This window comes from Rhineura floridana, chromosome 10 (assembly GCF_030035675.1).
Source record: "Rhineura floridana isolate rRhiFlo1 chromosome 10, rRhiFlo1.hap2, whole genome shotgun sequence".
NCBI lineage: Eukaryota > Metazoa > Chordata > Lepidosauria > Squamata > Rhineuridae > Rhineura > Rhineura floridana.
Window position 1 is genome coordinate 19,868,814 of NC_084489.1, and position 17,130 is coordinate 19,885,943.

Genomic DNA, 17,130 nt, shown 5'->3' on the forward strand with positions numbered 1-17,130 from the left:
GGAAGAACCCAATTCCTCTGGTTGTAAATAACGCATCTCGAGCCACGAGGGGTCCGGCATATTCTTCCTAGAACTCTGGACCCATTCCCGATTTAAAAGACTAGGCGGGCTTCTTTCTTCATCGGATGTTAGGGGGTTATTATTTTGAATTAATTGGTCCAAGTGAAGGTGGGGTTGATTGTTCCTTTTTGTTTTTGTTTGCAAAGGCTCAGTCAGGTTATCCACAGCTGGTGTGTATTTGGCCCCCTTTGCATTTGTACTTCTGTTTGATAGTCTTTGGAGCAATAGAACTTATCTATCAATGATTTCTTCCTGGTCTTGCTTCGGCAGGCAATCGTAAGATTCTACGAGGAGGAGTTCTTCAGGCATAAAGTCCGCCTCCCCCAGTAGTTTATCCTCTATTATTGTCCTTGCCACTCGCTGTGGTCGATTAGTATGGGGGGCCAAAAAGGGTGACCTTTCCTGAATGTTAGGCTTGATTATAGGAGCTTGAGACTCCATGTCCCTCCTCCAAGGGAGGGCAGACTTGAAAAGCGGTTGTGGAGGGGCTTTGTTGATGAAATACCTTTGCACCATAATGCCTTGAGATAGTAAAGTGTCTTTGATTCTGTATATGCGATCAGTCGTATGTGGTGATTGTATTGTGAAAATAGCCCGTTTCTCGGGGACCTCTGAATACAGGTGGGACACAAGCCTGATATAGTTCTTGCTATTGATGTTTGTGAAGTAAGGATCAAGGCAGCTGTGAAAGAGTTGTCTTAGCGAGGATGATAACCAATATTTCTGTGACTTCAGTAGGAAAGTGACCACCAGCTTGTCTCTTGATAACTGTAAGTTCCATTTCGTAACTTGCTTAAGGCGGTTGGGGACGAAGGGTATGTTACTCGGGATGTAAGGACTCTGAGTATAACTGTCCTTTGGCGGAATCCCTGAGGGGTTCCCTATTAGTATTTTGTCACTTTCTGGAGGTGAGCATAATATATTTGAACTCAAAGGAGTTGGTTTTTTGGATGTTTTTTTTGCTCTGAGTGGCGGAGATTGATGGACTTTGGGTGACGCCTCTAGTAATTTAAACAAGGGTTTGAAGTTCATTTTCTTAATTCTTGTAGGTTTGATGTTTTTACAGTTCTTTGGGTTTTTTTTTCCTGGTTTTCCTGGTTTGTTTCCTCTCCGAGCGGTCCGCTTTATTTTCTTAGAGATCTTGTCTTTCAGTTTAGGTGCCGGAGATGGAGAAACTCGGATTTTGTTGGTGTTATCGGCGTTGTCTAAGGTAGATTTCTCTAAGAGCTGTGGTCCTATGTAGCTAATTAGAGTAGTTAATAAGCTATTCGTTTCTGTAATGTAGGCTTTGATTAAGCCCAGTTCTTCCGTTACTGCCATACCCCAACCCAAGGATGGGAGGTTAAGTTTCTCAGCGTTCAGATAGATTGGAACGTTATTTATGGACTGATGTTCAGGACATGAGGTGCTTGATTCCTGGAGTTCTGCGACAGAGTCTATAGTCACCATTGCTGAAGGAAGTTCACCCTCCCGTGGTGTCAGGGGGCAATTAAATCCTGCATCCTGTAACTCTTCGGCTAGACATCTGGCTTGTAAATTATCTTTATGTGGGTTGATTTGCAGTGGTCTATCTAACGACCATTCATGCCGGATTGGCGATTGAGAATTGGCTTTAACTTCACTCAGGGGCTCAAGGACAGAGTCTAAGTGAGAAACATCTGGTTTTATTGGAAAAAATCGGGTAATCTTAGTTTGCAGTGGAGCCATGGATTTCTCTTGCCCTACGGAAATTCCTAGCTCTTTGCATTTTTTCCTTGTATATATCATCATGGATGCTTCAAAGGGCTATTAATTAAGCCTAATCTACAAGTCTTGAGGCTTATTGCCCAGTCCAGGGTGTAAAATTACGTTTGAAGTTTTATTAGAGACCATAAAAGTCCTTTTTCAAGCTGTCTTTATGCCGGCCAGTTTCGTGTTAATTCACTTTATCAGCCATTTTATCTGCGGGGGCTGCTTGAGAATCAGCGTGTTATGTATATCTTATATTTATCTTCGTTAGCAAATAACTTTAAACGGACTCCCTATGATTGCACATACTCCAAGTTCCAAGTGAACTAGTTGTTATTTATAAATCCCTCTATTAAGGAATGATAATTGGAGGGTTTAAATGCTGTTGTTTGGAGCAGGAAGAATAAAGATCTTACCGGAACCAGCTGCTGCCTCCTATCTATGAATGAACATGTATGAATTTGATATAGACCAGAAATTTAATCCATCCCTAGTTGGGAACTGCCATTTTTTGATATTACAACATGTTCCTTAACAATACCAGGCTGGGTTTGGCTCGCTCAGCTTAGGGTGACTGGAAGTTCATGAGCACCACAGTTCTATCAGTTTGCTATAGAGGTTCTTATTTATATTTTCTCAGAAATCCCATTCATACTTAAAGAAACTACATAGCTATAGGGAAGGGTTATAATTATAATGCTGAACTATGACTGAAGATCACACAGTTAAGAAAAGGCACTGGATGATTCTGGTCAGCCACTATCTCAGTCTCAGTCTCAGAGGATTATACAGTAGGGCCCCACTCATATGGCGGGTTATGTTCCAGACCCCCGCCTAAAAGCGAAACCTGCCGAAAAGCAGAACTCCGTCAAAATGATGCCCGACGCCCAAAAAACGCTGTAAAAGTGGAACAAGTGCCGTATGAGTGGGGCCTTACTCTAATTTTAGCTGCCGTATTAGCGGAACGATGAAAAGTGGGCGCGTGGAAAAGTGGGGCCCTACTGTAAAAGGCAAACTACTTCAGAATACCTTTTTACCATGAAAACCCACTTACAAATACACCGGGACATCTTAAAATGTGTGCTAAAGGTCAACGTTTATTTCATTCCTACCTTGATAATGTTACAAAGTTTTTCCGCTAGTTAGAGGCATTGCTCTACAGAACAAGAATAAGATATATTTGATTGCCATCTATTCCTTCACTAAAAATTAGTTTCCCAGGATCAAACAGTTTAAAAATCAATCATAGATTATATGCTTATTTGCTTTAGAACAATACACTCATTAATTAAAGTCAGTCACACACAGACCTATGTTGGCAAAAGTAGGAGTTCAAGGTGAGGTGAATTTGACCATTGCCTGCTATCAAGGCCATATCCACAGGCCTGATTTTAAGGCCTATGGATTTTAGCTTGGTTCCTTGTGATTTTCTTATATTTCATAAACATATGCCTTCTAATATCTATGTGTGGATATATAAAAATTCTCCATTAAAAGTATATCAAGAACTGGTCAGCATCCCAATGTTGGAGAACAGTGCCTTGGATGGGATGAATATCTGTAGTAAAGATTAAAATATTAGCAAGATTAATATATTTTTTAATGAATATCCTGTTACAGATCCTATTGTACATTTTTTCAAATTGGGCACAGGTTTATTCTGGATATTTGGGGAAATAAACCCTCTCAAGTAGAAGCAAAAATATTAAAAAATTGAACAAGGTGGAATGGGAGTTCCACATTTAGAAAACTATTATAATGCTATGAAGTTAGCAGATATTAAATATTGGTATGACATTGATTCTGTCATCCAATCAGAAAATCATATATTAAAAAGACAATCAGAGGAAATGTTATGGTTTAAAGAAAAAATGGATTAAAATTACTATGAATATTCCATCTATTTATGTTGGATTTTAAATTTGATATAAATTTAGACATAAAATACATACGTCCAGGATTATCACCGCATAAATTATTATTTCATAATGAATTTATAACATGTTAATAGAAAGCTAGGAGATTTTAAAAAGTGGTATCAAGCAAATGTAGATTGTATAAAAGACATTGTCTCAGAGCACCAAATTAAATCACATGCAAAAATTGTCGATTTAACAGGCGATCAGAGACCACATTTATATCAGCATTTTCAAGTAAGGGAGGTGTTAATATGTTTATTTTAGGAAATACGGGCCATTGAGGAAAGAGACTGAGTTTGAAAATTTTCTAAGCTGAGGTAAAAACAAAGGTCTAATCAGAAAAAAATATTCTATAGATTTAGCAATAAGAAAGAAGCATTTATAGAGAAATAGGAGAAAGATATTCAACAAGAAATAAACCTGACAGAATGGGCATGGATTTGGTCAAACGTACCTTTTCAATTAATATCAACTAATTTAAAGGAAAATTTCGATAAAGTCCAATACCAATGGTATTTGACCCCATACAGGCAATCAAAAAAATATCCTGTAGCACAAAGTCAATGTTGGAGATTTGATAACAATTGAGCAGATTGTCTACATCTATTTTGGAGCTGTCCTGTGATACAAGTATGTTGGACTAATGTGTGTAACATTCTAGATATGACTGGATACTCTTTACCAAATAATCCCAAAGCACTATTGTTCAATTTTTTAGGTGGTATAATAATAATAATAATAATAATAATAATAATAATAAATTTAATTTTTGTGTCGCCTATCTGGCCGAAGCCACTCTAGGCGACGTACACGTTAAAATACAATAAAATACAATATAAATACAGCATAAAATACAATGCAGTCAACAATAACCATTTTAAATAGCAGCAGTATAAAACAATGTAGGGCAATCAATAGACAATTTTAAACAATTTTAGCCCATCCTGGAGATCCCAAAGGCCTGTCCAAAGAGCCAAGTTTTTAAGGCTTGGCGAAATATATCCAGGGTATAGTTGGTATAGTTCCAGAATTCAATTTAGAAATTATTGTAAATCTGCTGACAGTAACAAAAATGACAATAGCCAAGGTATGGAAAAAAGAAGCTCTGTTAATCTTAGATTGGTCTAATAAGATCTGGGAGACAATATTAACGATAAAATTAACATTCCTTAGAAGAGAAAAAACAGACAAGTAAAAAGATTTGTAGAGCAGTGTTTTTTTTTTTAAATATATTTTGGAACAAGCTCCAAGATAATATTTATCCATATTCTTGATATACATTATTATAAAAGGGAAAGAAAAATAATATGAAAAAGGTAAATATATATTTATTAAAAATATGGTTTTTTCTTCTCTCCTTTTAAATGCACACGAATCTGTATAATTTTTTCTTCTATTTACTGACTGTATTTTCAATTATTAGTATGTTATGGAAAATTAAGTTTATTCTATTAATGAATCTTGTAAATCTAAAATAAAAAATCTGGTTCTGGGAAGAAGTCAACTGTAAATACTCCTGTAATCTAGAGTTGCTGAAAATCTAAACTTCCTTGCTTTCAAGTTTGCACAGCAATGTATTGCAGATTGACTTAAGAATACCAGAGGTTAGAAAAACAATGGTAAAATAAGAAAAACAGGAACGATGCAAACTGAAATACAAATGCATATTTCTCTCTCATTGTGACTACAAAATAGTATATTTCTCACACTTGACTAGAAACTATGTGGCGGCTCATGCTAATAGTAACAGAAATTCAAGTTTAAAGGGGACCATTGTCTCAAACTTCCTTAATAGTGGCAGTTTAGCTATATGTATTTTTTTCGTTTCAAGTGTTCTTAATTCTACTTTTCATACTTAAAAAAAGTTGAAGCTGCAAACACTGCCTTAAAGTAATCTTTTTAATTAGATCTGTGAGTAGTTTACCTGTTGGCAGTGGAGGACATCCTCTTGAAGGGATGACACTTCCCACTGGACTGACAGGCAAGGTCCAGAATCCTTTGCCTCCTCTTCCAGGGGGAGGAGTCATCCTGCTCTCCAGTTTCGACCCTGCCTGTGGTCGTGGACAGTAGGGTCCTCCTAAATTATCCTTTGCCATTCCCCTTTTCAAGAGTTTGTTTTCCTCTTCGCTTTTTCCTTGGTACGTCTCTCTATTTGTGTGTTTCTCTCTTTTCATTTTTATGTTCTTTATATTACCTAATAGAGTGTAGTGAAGGGAGAAGTGATCAGTTGCTGAGTTTTTTTGCTCAATTTTACTGTTTGTCTGGGCAGTTTTCACAGCTGCGGAACCACCAAGTATTTTTTCCCTGAGGCAGCAGCATCTGCCTGATGCGCCGCTCACCAGAGTCTGCCCTGTGCTAGAGGGGTGGCTGGCCTGTCAAGCTTTAAGTTTGCTGGTGCACAAAGTTATTTCAACCCTCGCAAGGGGGGTAAAAAGATCAGGCTCTGGTTTACAGAGAGCACTTGCTCTGGTGGTTCCAGCCGCTTCTAGGTAGTGTTTGGAACGTTTTTTCCTTCAGTTGGTCTGTTTACTGCTGAGCAGACTGTTATTAGTCCCCACAGAAAAAGGCAGGAACAACATTTTGGGATTGCTATTAGTCCCCACAGAAAAAGGCGGGAGTGCCATTTTGCGTTTAGCAGCCTGAACACCCTCTGGCAGCTGCGGCCGTTTTTTCTCCTCAGACTGGCCAGTGTGGTGGCAGGTTTTTACGCACCTTCTGGGAACCCAGCAAACTCATCTGTTCACCCAGGGAGGCTGATTACCTGCACCTGTTTTAGGGAGTGGGGGTTAAAAGGCAGTTCGTGACTGCGGCAGGCTGCTGACTACAACTTCGGTCATGACCTCCGTGTGAGACACAGCTTCCAGAACCCAGACCCTTGGACTGAACTCTTGCCTCACTGGACTCAGATTTCCCTGACTGCTCTTGGTACATTGCTTGGAAACTCTCCTCTGACCTTCCGTCGTCCTGTTCCTGTTATCTGCCTAACCTTGGCAGATTTACGACCCAGCTAACTGCTGGCTAATTAGTTTGTGCCCCAGCTATCACCCCTCCAAAGCTGACACAACGGTTGTCAGACTCAGTTTTTTTATCCCTATAGGCAATTTTCCTGTCGTAGGGGATATTCATCTTACAGGTTGCTTTGTGGCCAACATGGAAGGGGAGGTGGTCACCCCTGCTCCAGAAGAGGGTGTCCACTTTTCCCTCAACATTCTGCAAAGCCCCCAAGAACGTGCTTTCGGCATGACTCACTGAGTTTCCCAATGGGACCTGTGGGGCTCATCTTTTGCAGTTCTCCCACCTGTGGAGGGAGGTGATCTCAGACAGGTATGTATTGCAGACAGTCGCCCACGGGTATTCTATAGAGTTTGCACACAATCCACATGATCTCTTTGTTCCTAACCCTCACTCTCGAGATCCCAGCAAGCACAAGAACTATCTACAGGCTATAAAACACTTGATAACCATTCGGACCATAGAGGAGGTGCCCAAATCAGTTCTGGGCACCTCATTTTAAGAAAGATGTAGACAAGTTAGAGCGGGTTCAGAAGAGGGCGACGAGGATGATAGCTGGTATGGAGAACAAGTCTTATGAGGAAAGGTTGAAGGAACTTGACATGTTCAGTCTGGTGAAGAGAAGGCTGAGGGGTGACATGATTGCACTCTTTAAGTACCTGAAGGGCTGTCACATAGAGGAGGGTACAGATTTGTTCTCTGCTGCCCCAGAGGGTAGGACTAGGTCTAATGGTTTTAAGTTGCAGGAGCGTAGATTCAGATTGGACATTAGAAGGAACTTCTTGAAAGTAAGGGCAGTTCGGCAATGGAACCGACTGCCTAGGGAGGTGGTGGGATCCCCTTCTCTGGATGTCTTCAAGCAGAGGCTGGACAGCTATCTACGGGAGATGCTCTAGCTGTGGATTTCCTGCTGTGAGCAGGGAGTTGGACTCGATGGCCTACAAGGCCCCTTCCAACTCTATGATTCTAGGAGATATGGCGTTTATTCCATCTTTTTTCTTAGTGCCGAAAAAGAATGGCATCAGGGCCATGAAATTGTATTGTATTGTATTGTATGTTTATTTACGGTCATTGACCCAAACAGAAATACAGGATACGAGGTACACAATAAAAATACAAGGTACACAAAGGGTAATATAGATTGATGAAAATAATAAAACCAATTTAAAATAAAATAAAACTGTCATAATAAAAGTTTAGAACGCTGAACTTGAGCGGCATATACAAATTTGGCTACTGAGATCATGATAGATCTATCTGAACCCGCCAAGCAGGAACGTAAAAGGCACTCAGAAGATTTGTTAGGGAACTTTTGAATGATTGGAAGTAGATATTGACGACGATGTGACAGATATAATGGGCAGTCAAAAAGTACATGTGAAAGGGTTTCTATACAACCCGAATCACAAGGGCAAATACGTTTATCATAGGCAATTCCCTGAAATCTGCCTTCCAACAAAGCTGAATATAGGCAGTTGAACCTGGCCTTAGCAAATGCTTGCCGAAAATTAGGAACGGATAGGAAGTCTAGATATTGGGCATGATTCAGTGAATCAAAGTTCAGATTGTGATACAATGGGGAACAAACTTTATCTGCTGCACAAATAGAGTTTTGGTAGTCAATGTCCCGTAGTCGGGAACGTATGGTGCCTCTGGCCAATACGATGTCTTGAGTGGATAAATATTCTAGGGAAAAGCCTAGCCTGGAAAGTTTGGTATGAAAAGATTTCATCCAAGGGGAGGAGTATGAATCATTCCATACGAGTGCTAGGTAGCCAGAGGGGCAAACATAAGACAGTTTGAGCCAGTAGTTAAAGGCAATAAGCCATGCTTGGCACTCTGTTGAGGTCAAGCCAGCTTCTAGTCTGAGGGTGGCGTTTGGGACACAGCTGGGAAACGCAAAAATCCGACGTAAGAAAGATGAAAGTACTGATTCTATCGTGGTATTATAATCAGAAATCCAAAGAGGGGCACCATATAATAATTGAGGGATAATCTTAGCGTTGAAAACCTGTAATGCTGCAGGGATAAAGTGGCCCCCTTTAGTGTAGAAATATCGTAATAGGCATTTAACTGTAGAACGAGCTGTAAGAACAGCCGCACGGATATGGGACTTCCAAGAAAGGGAGGAGTTAAACATAATACCCAGGTATTTGTAGGACGTGACTTGGGCAATTTGTTGTCCGTTTATTAACCAGTCAGAAGTAATAGGACGCTTTGAAAAGGCCAAAATTTTTGTTTTGGAGAAATTTATGGTTAGCTGGTTCTCCTTACAATACGCCATAAAAGTTCGAAGTAGGCGCTTGAGGCCAACTTTAGTGTAGGATAGGAGGGCCGCATCATCTGCATATAGCAGAATAGGACATCTCTGGTCGCTTACTTTTGGGGAATGAAAATTTGAAGAGTGACATCTTATTCCCAAATCGTTCAAAAAGAGATTGAAAAGTACAGGAGCCAGGACACAGCCCTGCCTGACTCCGTTTGATATGGGAATCAAGTTTGTCAAGCCCCCATCGCGTCCACATCTGACATGCAAGGAGGTGTTCAGATGCAAATTGCGGATTAAAAACAACAATCTTTTATCAATTGAAGTATTTGCCAATTTGGACCACAGTTTGTCTCTTGGGATTGAATCAAAAGCGGACTTTAGGTCAACAAAAGCTACGTACAGGCCACACCCTATTTGGTTTCTGTATTTACCTGCTAGATGGTATAAAAGTAGGCAGTAGTCCAAAACAGATCTACCTCTCCTAAATCCTGCTTGTTCCCATCCCAGAATGTTGTTTTCGTCTATCCATATTAACAGTTTCTGCCTCAAATAAGGGAGAATGGGAATGCTGTTTTTGGCCTTTGGTCACACCAAATGTAGATTCATTTTACAATTTATCCCGCCCTGCCGGATAAATTAATTAAATGAATAAATAAATAAAATAAATTTTCATTAAAATATAGTATACACAAAACTAATTTTTAAATGATATAATTATTAGATGATATAAAATAAATAATACAAAGTAAATGTATATACAGAGTAGCCATTAACTTTAGACTGTGATTTTGGCTTGCTGGGTATTGGTAGGAATAATTTCTACCAAATTTAGTATTGCATGCATTGGCTACTTTTTACTCCCATAGACAGTATAGACATTGAAGCTTGCTTTATTACTTTTCACACTAAGCAGCCTTTTCATATCCAAGATGTAACTGTATTTTTCTTCTAATCTCTTCTAGATCACTGTATCTGAAGAAGACAGTATGAGGGTGTTTGTTTTTTTGCAATAATTATCTTGTTTACCAACAAAGGTCATGTAGAATTTCAGAGAGACAGATACCTCTAGTAATTGCAATTTAACCAGTGTAATTTCATTAAGTTGAATAAAATTACTGTGTGAAATGTCATGGCGCTCAGTGATTCAGTTACATCTGAAATTAACCCTTACAGCATTTTTTGATCTGTCAAAGAAGGATAAATATGACTGTATTTTCTCAGGAGGTTAAATTGTTTCAAAACTTAAAGTACTAACAAATGTTATGATCTGATTCACTAACATTGACTACCTAGCTAGATTTCTGCAAAATCCTATTTATCCCTGGATACTTAAAACACTCAGAAATTATTTCTTCCATCATTCTGCACTGTTTAAAATGTAAATTAAAATATTTGTGCCCTAAAAAGCATTAGTTTTGGTAGGTTCTTTTCTGAAATCCAGTTTATTTATTTATTTTCTTTCCTTGTTATGCCCTTGGTATTTCATAGCTGCCCTATTTAAGCACTGAAGCAATTAGTTTAAGAAGGCTGATTCTTCAGGGTCCAGTGCTTTCTTGCCTTTCATTTGCTGAAGCTGTACATTTTAATGAAGTTGTTTCATCTGTGTTGCCAAACACTAGAATTTTGCTGCTTCAGTTCTAATTATCTCTGCTGGCAAATGTTATGTTTTATTAAAGCTGTCAAGAGCACTGTTCATTAAATATCCACAGTCTGTGGTGTCATACACACAAATTAGATCAGCTTTTCTCATTGATGGATTGTGTGGAACTTAAATACTTTCTACACAAGACTTAGAATCCAATGTAACAGCCACAAGCAACTCAATATGTACAATACATATAAGATATACCTATGGCTTCATGAGCCAATTCAGACATGCAGAAACTGATGTGGTAGTCCTTTCACAGTACTGTGCCATCTCAAATTTTATGCGGTATCCCCATTGCCATTGTCCCCAGACCTTTTCTTCTGCTCAAGGTTGTTTTCATCACTCCAGCCCTGGCTACGTATCCACAAATATGCGTCAGTGCGCAGTGGTGGAATAAAACTGTACTTCTGTCCTTGGCATATTGTTCCAAACATATCCCCATACCTACACAGGCATTGATGGAGTACTATGCAATATCTACTTTAAGATCGGTTGTCAATATTATCTTAATATTTGCAACATCTGTGCAACATTTCATTAGACATTTCATTATTCATTATTATTTCACTGTATAATCAATGATTGATTTCTGCTAAGAGAAATGTGGTTCCATTAAATGTTAACCTTGTGAAAGAATTATAATATGGCACAGATTTTTCTGTATTATACTATTATAAAGTTGAATTTTATTACCATTTTTCATCAAATATTATCATTTATTTATATAGCGCCATCAGATGCACATGGCACTGATATATGGTGCATTGGACACAGACTGATATATTTATTACACTAAATTGAAAGTATTGGATGCATCGACATCTGTTACTTTTATGCTAATTAACTTTCTGCTCACTTTGCCATTTGTATTTGACATAGGACATGGTTTCCTATAGTAGTTAGCTTTATGTGTCTGCATGCTTTTGCCTTCAAATTTATTGAGCTTTAATTCCAAAAATGCCTTAAGAATAGTATTTAGAGTTAGAATACTTAGCAGTCATGAATCATTCTGATTTGAACATGTCCACATTTCTAGTTGGTAATGGACAGAAGAGTATCAAAGTGCACAGCTGATAGATATACAGATTACTCACTAACTACCTCCATGTCTCTTTTGCGGCTTGAAGCAGTACACCCACAGAGCACTCCTTTCCCTTTTTATAAAGTGGAGAAGAGAGACAAGTTAGGACTCATCACTTATTCAGTGTAAGGGCAAGGCTCAGTGGGCTTGCTCTTCAGACTCTTTCCTCCTTGCTTTCAGAAAATGGGATCACTGCCATTTTGGGCCCATCTTGGAATACTTTTCAAGTAGCATATACCTTTATTTGACAGTCATGAGGGTTAGCTTTCAAAAACGGTCTGAAGTTTGCTATTATTTGTCTTTATTTTATTTTAAATGTGTATACCTGCTACTTCAAGCCAGGCTTCAAAAATAAGTAAAAACATATATACAAATTAGTATAAAGTGCAGTTAAAGACATCAAAGCAGCAGCAATAAAGAAATAAAAGCTAAAAATATAATCAAGCAATCTAAAGAGCCTGGGTGAATAAAAAGGACTTCATATGCCACTGAAATGTCACCAAACTCGTGCCAGGCAAGCCTCAATGGCGTTCTCAAAGTTAGGGTGTCACAGTTGAAAAGGTCCTGTCTCTTTACATTGCCCCCGCACTGCTGAAGTAGGGCAGCCCAGAGGAATTGTCATGAGGCCCACAGAAAGGGCATAGGGTGGCAAGAATGAGGAGGAGTCCGACTTTGACTGGGCAGAATGCACCAGTGATGTGTCTGCAGGCACGCTGGAGTCTTGAGAGTTTATGCCCTGTAGCTAGTGACAGCTCTGCCCCTATAGATCCTGTTAACCAGCAAAGAAACCCAACCCAGTCAGGAAGATGCTTCTCCACCTACGTTTCACCTCCTTCCTTCGCCTGCTCCGTTGTCACCACCACACAGCCCCCCTCCTCCTGTTGGAGAGGACCTTGCTGAGGTGGTCCAGCTGCCCTCACCTTGGACCCATAGGCTATGGCACCAGTAATCTCAACAAGCTCTCACTGTCCCTCTGAAGAGGAATGTTTGTCTGCGTGTGCACTCTCCACCGTGATACTCAGTCCACACAAGTAGGGTGCCTGCCCATCCGTACTTAAGGTCTGTAAGGAGGCATGTCTAGTTGCTGCGACGTCTTAGTGCAATGTACTCATGCCTTGTTATTCCTAGTAGTGATACTGAATCCTGTGTAACCTGTAAACTGATTCATGAAGTGTTCTAAACTGAAACTTTCTATTAAAACTACTAAAGAGAAGCACACCTCCGTGTTCATGTCTGACTTCAGCGGGTTTGGGCAGGACAGAAATGGACTGGGAGCCTGTGTGCATATTTAAGCACTGGTGGGATGAGTTTCATGTGTCTGGCCTTAGCCAGCAATCTAGCTGCTGTATTTTGAACTATCTGTGGTTTTGAGCAGGCGCACATGTAACTTGTTACAGTTGTCTAAATGGCATGTTATCAGAGCCTGTGGCCAGCCTCTCTCTTTCTCTAGGAAAGGCCACAGCTGTTGCACCAGCCTAAATAGGTTAAAGGTGCTTTGTGCCATGGATGTCAGTTGGGTCTCTGAGGATGAGGCAAGATGTAATAGCACCCCCTAGCTATAAACCTGATCCTTTAGAAAGAATGCAATCCCTTTCTGAATAGGTTGACTACCACCTCCCAAGTAAAATGAACCTCCTATCAACAGTATCTCCATCTTATCATTATCCTTACATCCTTATTTAATTTTTTTTACCGCAATTGAGTTGTCATAATAATCTATTCTTACTCATTTATAACTGTCAAAGTCTGCTGTGTTGTAAGAAATAACCTACAGTCCGTATATCATATATTCATAAAACAAGGCATGGAGCAGTTGCTTCATCTGCTGAGAATAATTGAGAAAATGCCTTAGCAGAAACCCTTGCTGAAACTGAACCTAAATACATGTTAAATTAAGCAACTGCACATTCACCAGAAGCTCCCAGAGGGCACTGAACACCTTCAGGATGCTGCCTCCTACTAGAACCTACAGGCAGAGCCATGGAAACTTGTTTCCTTCTGTAGTAGGAGCCACCCATCACTCCCAAGACTGGCTTTGTCTAAAGAGCCTAAAGATCAGTCTGGGTAAGTCCCTTAGAGCCTAACCCTGGGTTTTGGTTTCCTTTTAATTTTTTTCTTGAGGGTTAGCTCCCATTCTCACCCTCACCCCTTCCAGTGCCCTTTCAGTAAGACAGGGAAGGGTTTTCCACTTTAGAGAAGATATTTCTTCCCCTTGGCGGGGGGGGGGAGGGCTAGTTTCTCAACGTTTTTAGGTGTGTTGGAGACTCAGGCCTGTAAGGACGCTGCTGCAGCATGGGAAAACCTCCACTCAATGTGGGTCTGAGTAAAGAGCTGGACCAACATGTTGGAGGCCAGAGAGATCAAAGCACCCATTTCTCACAGAACTTGGTTTTTGCCTCTCCTCACCAACAGGGCAGTCAGTCAGCACCATGCCAGATTTTCCTAGTGTGTGCTTATACTCGCAGTGATGAACACACACACTCATCCCATCAGTGCTTCTGAGGCCTTAGCAAGGGATTGAGAGAGAGTTGGGCCCAAGTTCACAAGTGTATGAGAAAGGCCTCTATGATGGGCATAATCACCTGAAGGGGTGAGTCAAGCAGTCTCTGCTTGTTCAGTGCCTGATCTCTTGGGAGAGGGGCCCTGTCATGCTTCTCAGAAGGTGTCAAGCAACAAGGGTCTTCGATTCCCAGCCAGTGTCCTTGTTGGTGTACCTGGTGCCAAACAACCAGGATAAAACCAACCCTACAAGTTAGAATTACTGCCACCACTCCTGAAGTCCACTCCAGCTTGGGCCAGGAGTATCCCAAAGCTATATACTGGACGTCCTTTAAGATTTATTGGAACAAGAGTGAAATATCAGACTCTCTGTCCCTTGAGCTTCAAAGCCTCAAAAGTTACTCAGTAGCAATTAGCTAAATAGCCAGGACGGGATTTCAGACTAACCTCTCAACCAATAAAAATGCACCAAATTATAAGATTTATTAATAATTGTTTTAAAATATATCAGAATAAAATAACCCATATACTAGTGAAAATATAAAGATATTAAGAAATAATGCAGTGCATTTAGGGGAAATTATAGAACAAGAACAATAAAATAATGACGCTAACTTGCCTACTCTAATACAAACCACTTTAGATCATTTGACCAACTGAACCAACAAGCAGCAAAAGGATCTTCATAGGCGTCAGCATCCAAGACAGAAATCAAGATGTGGGGCAGGGAACAAAGAACCCAAATCACTTTTATAAAAAAAGGCCTAGCATCAGCAGGCAGATCTTGTTGACCAATCATAGGGGCAATTGACTGGAAACTTCCAGATTTCGGTGTGTACATGCTAGCTCCCCACAGAGGCATTTAATCCACATATCAAGGCACCATAATGGCTTTTAAGGGCAGCTTGTACCAGAGATAACACAGGTGCAAAGGATGAGCTCACAGCCAATTAGTTAGAAAAACTTGGGGAAAACATTTTTTTCACACAGGCTAGCTCCTTACCCAGGCGTCTGAGAACAGAGCCATTTTCTGAATGAAGAACTTCTTTATTGACATAAGGGATTCAGGATTTCATAGGACAGAAGGTGCAAGATTTTTTGGCCCTCAGCCAGAGCGGAAGTTCCCTCAGCAGGTCTATATCCCTCTCCTCGTACAGGTGGCATGGGGGCAAAAGACCAAAAGGAAGCATAGAACTAGGGAAAGGTCAAAGCATAAGCTGAAGAGGATTTGCAAGGCTAATTCTTCCTCTGAGTCGAGTTCCTCTTGTTCTTCTTGCAGGTAATGTATTCCCAGGCTCCTTTCTATAAGGCTAGTTCTCTTCCAGCATGGTAGAGAAACCAGCTCTGGTTGTAAGAAGAGTATAATTCCCAGGTTTGTTCTAGTAAAAGGAAAATTCCAGCCTCTGGTGCTTCTTCTCTTTGGCTGCCAGGTGAAATTCCACAGAAAAGACCTGACAGCCGGGTGGTCATTTTGGTGCAGCATCAATTCAGGGATGGGGAGAAATTAGATTCAGTTTGCATTTAAAGGCAAATCTACCCAATTCACACTTTCCAAAAATATGCACTTCTCCAAGTTTTACAATGCAGTTCTCCAGCCAAGTAATAGGTACAAAAATACATTATACCAGGTAGGAGTTCCCAAACTCTGGTCTGAGCTTCATTCTAGTGGCCCACAGCATGTCTGCAAAAATACAGTTAAAAATCATACAGCATCTAATACAGCACATTGCAATTGCTACAACAGACAGAAAAATAATTAAATGTTCCACCAAAGCCACAAGCAATTTTCAAATAATCCATGGAGAAAAAAGTTTGGGAACCACTATGCTAGGACAAAGTATGCATAAAAATGCATATAGAGATAAAAATGACCTTTTAAAATGCATTATATTAGGGGAAATTGCATACAAGCATGTATTCAGAGAAATTCACTGATACATTTTCATGAGATTAAATTTTTCAAAAAGTTCACAAACTGATGTGAAAATGTGGAGAACTGAACTTAACACTGAAAAAGTGAGAAACTGAGAGAAGCCGAAATAATCAGATTCATGTTTCCCTATATACTGACATGTGAAATGCAAGTGGAGCCAAAAGGATGTTAAGTGGGAGTCTTTACCCAAATAGGTATAGTCTTCCTTTGGCCATGTCTTGATGATGAATGTTTAGTCCCTTTGCCCAGAGTTTTCAGCTCGATAGAAATGTGCTAACTGTGAGTAACAAAGGCCTGTCTTTATAAAGTGTCGTGCATGTTGATGGTACTATATCAATAAATTGTCGTAATCATTGTTGTGATCTTGTGACTAGTATGCTTTGAAGTATCAGTAAAATTTGTTAAATTCTAAACTTCAGGTGGACTATTTTTAGTTTTAATAGGTAATATTGTGTTAGGAAACTAGGCAAGACTGAGTGTGGGACATACGCTTGAACCTAAAAGGTGGGGAAACTGTCAGAGAACCATCAAGAGCCTCTCCTCTCAGAGAGGTGCTAAGGAAATCATTGTGGAGTGGACTTTGAACAGCTGGATAAAGATAGCTCCCTGGAAGGATTCAGGAAGAGCTGTGAAGTGTATATATGCTTTTGCCTATCTTGACTGCAATCCCCACCCCTTTTTTCCCTGAGACAACTTGAACTGTAGATTGCCAGGCCTTGGTATCCAAGCACAAAGCACTTGCTTCTTCAAAAGAAAATAACATAAAATATCTAATAATTTTTCAGGATTGTACATACTGCAAGGCAAAGTTAGGAACCCTACCTCAGACAATAGATTTTGGATTACCATTAAAATGAAGTAAAGTGTCAGTTTATTTAGTTACTTTATTATATTTTGTAATCACATTGGCATCATTTGGATTTTCTTCCTTAGCCACAAAAATATCTTGGGTTATTGCTATGTATTTTGATAGTTGTTACA

At 39.7% G+C, this 17,130-nt stretch overlaps 1 protein-coding gene across 8 annotated transcripts in view; it reads left to right on the forward strand.

Annotated features, from left to right (window-relative positions):
* ULK4 (unc-51 like kinase 4) overlaps positions 1–17,130 on the forward strand; it is a 447,010-nt gene that overhangs the window by 232,181 nt on the left and 197,699 nt on the right. The gene's annotated exons all lie outside the window — the stretch shown is intronic.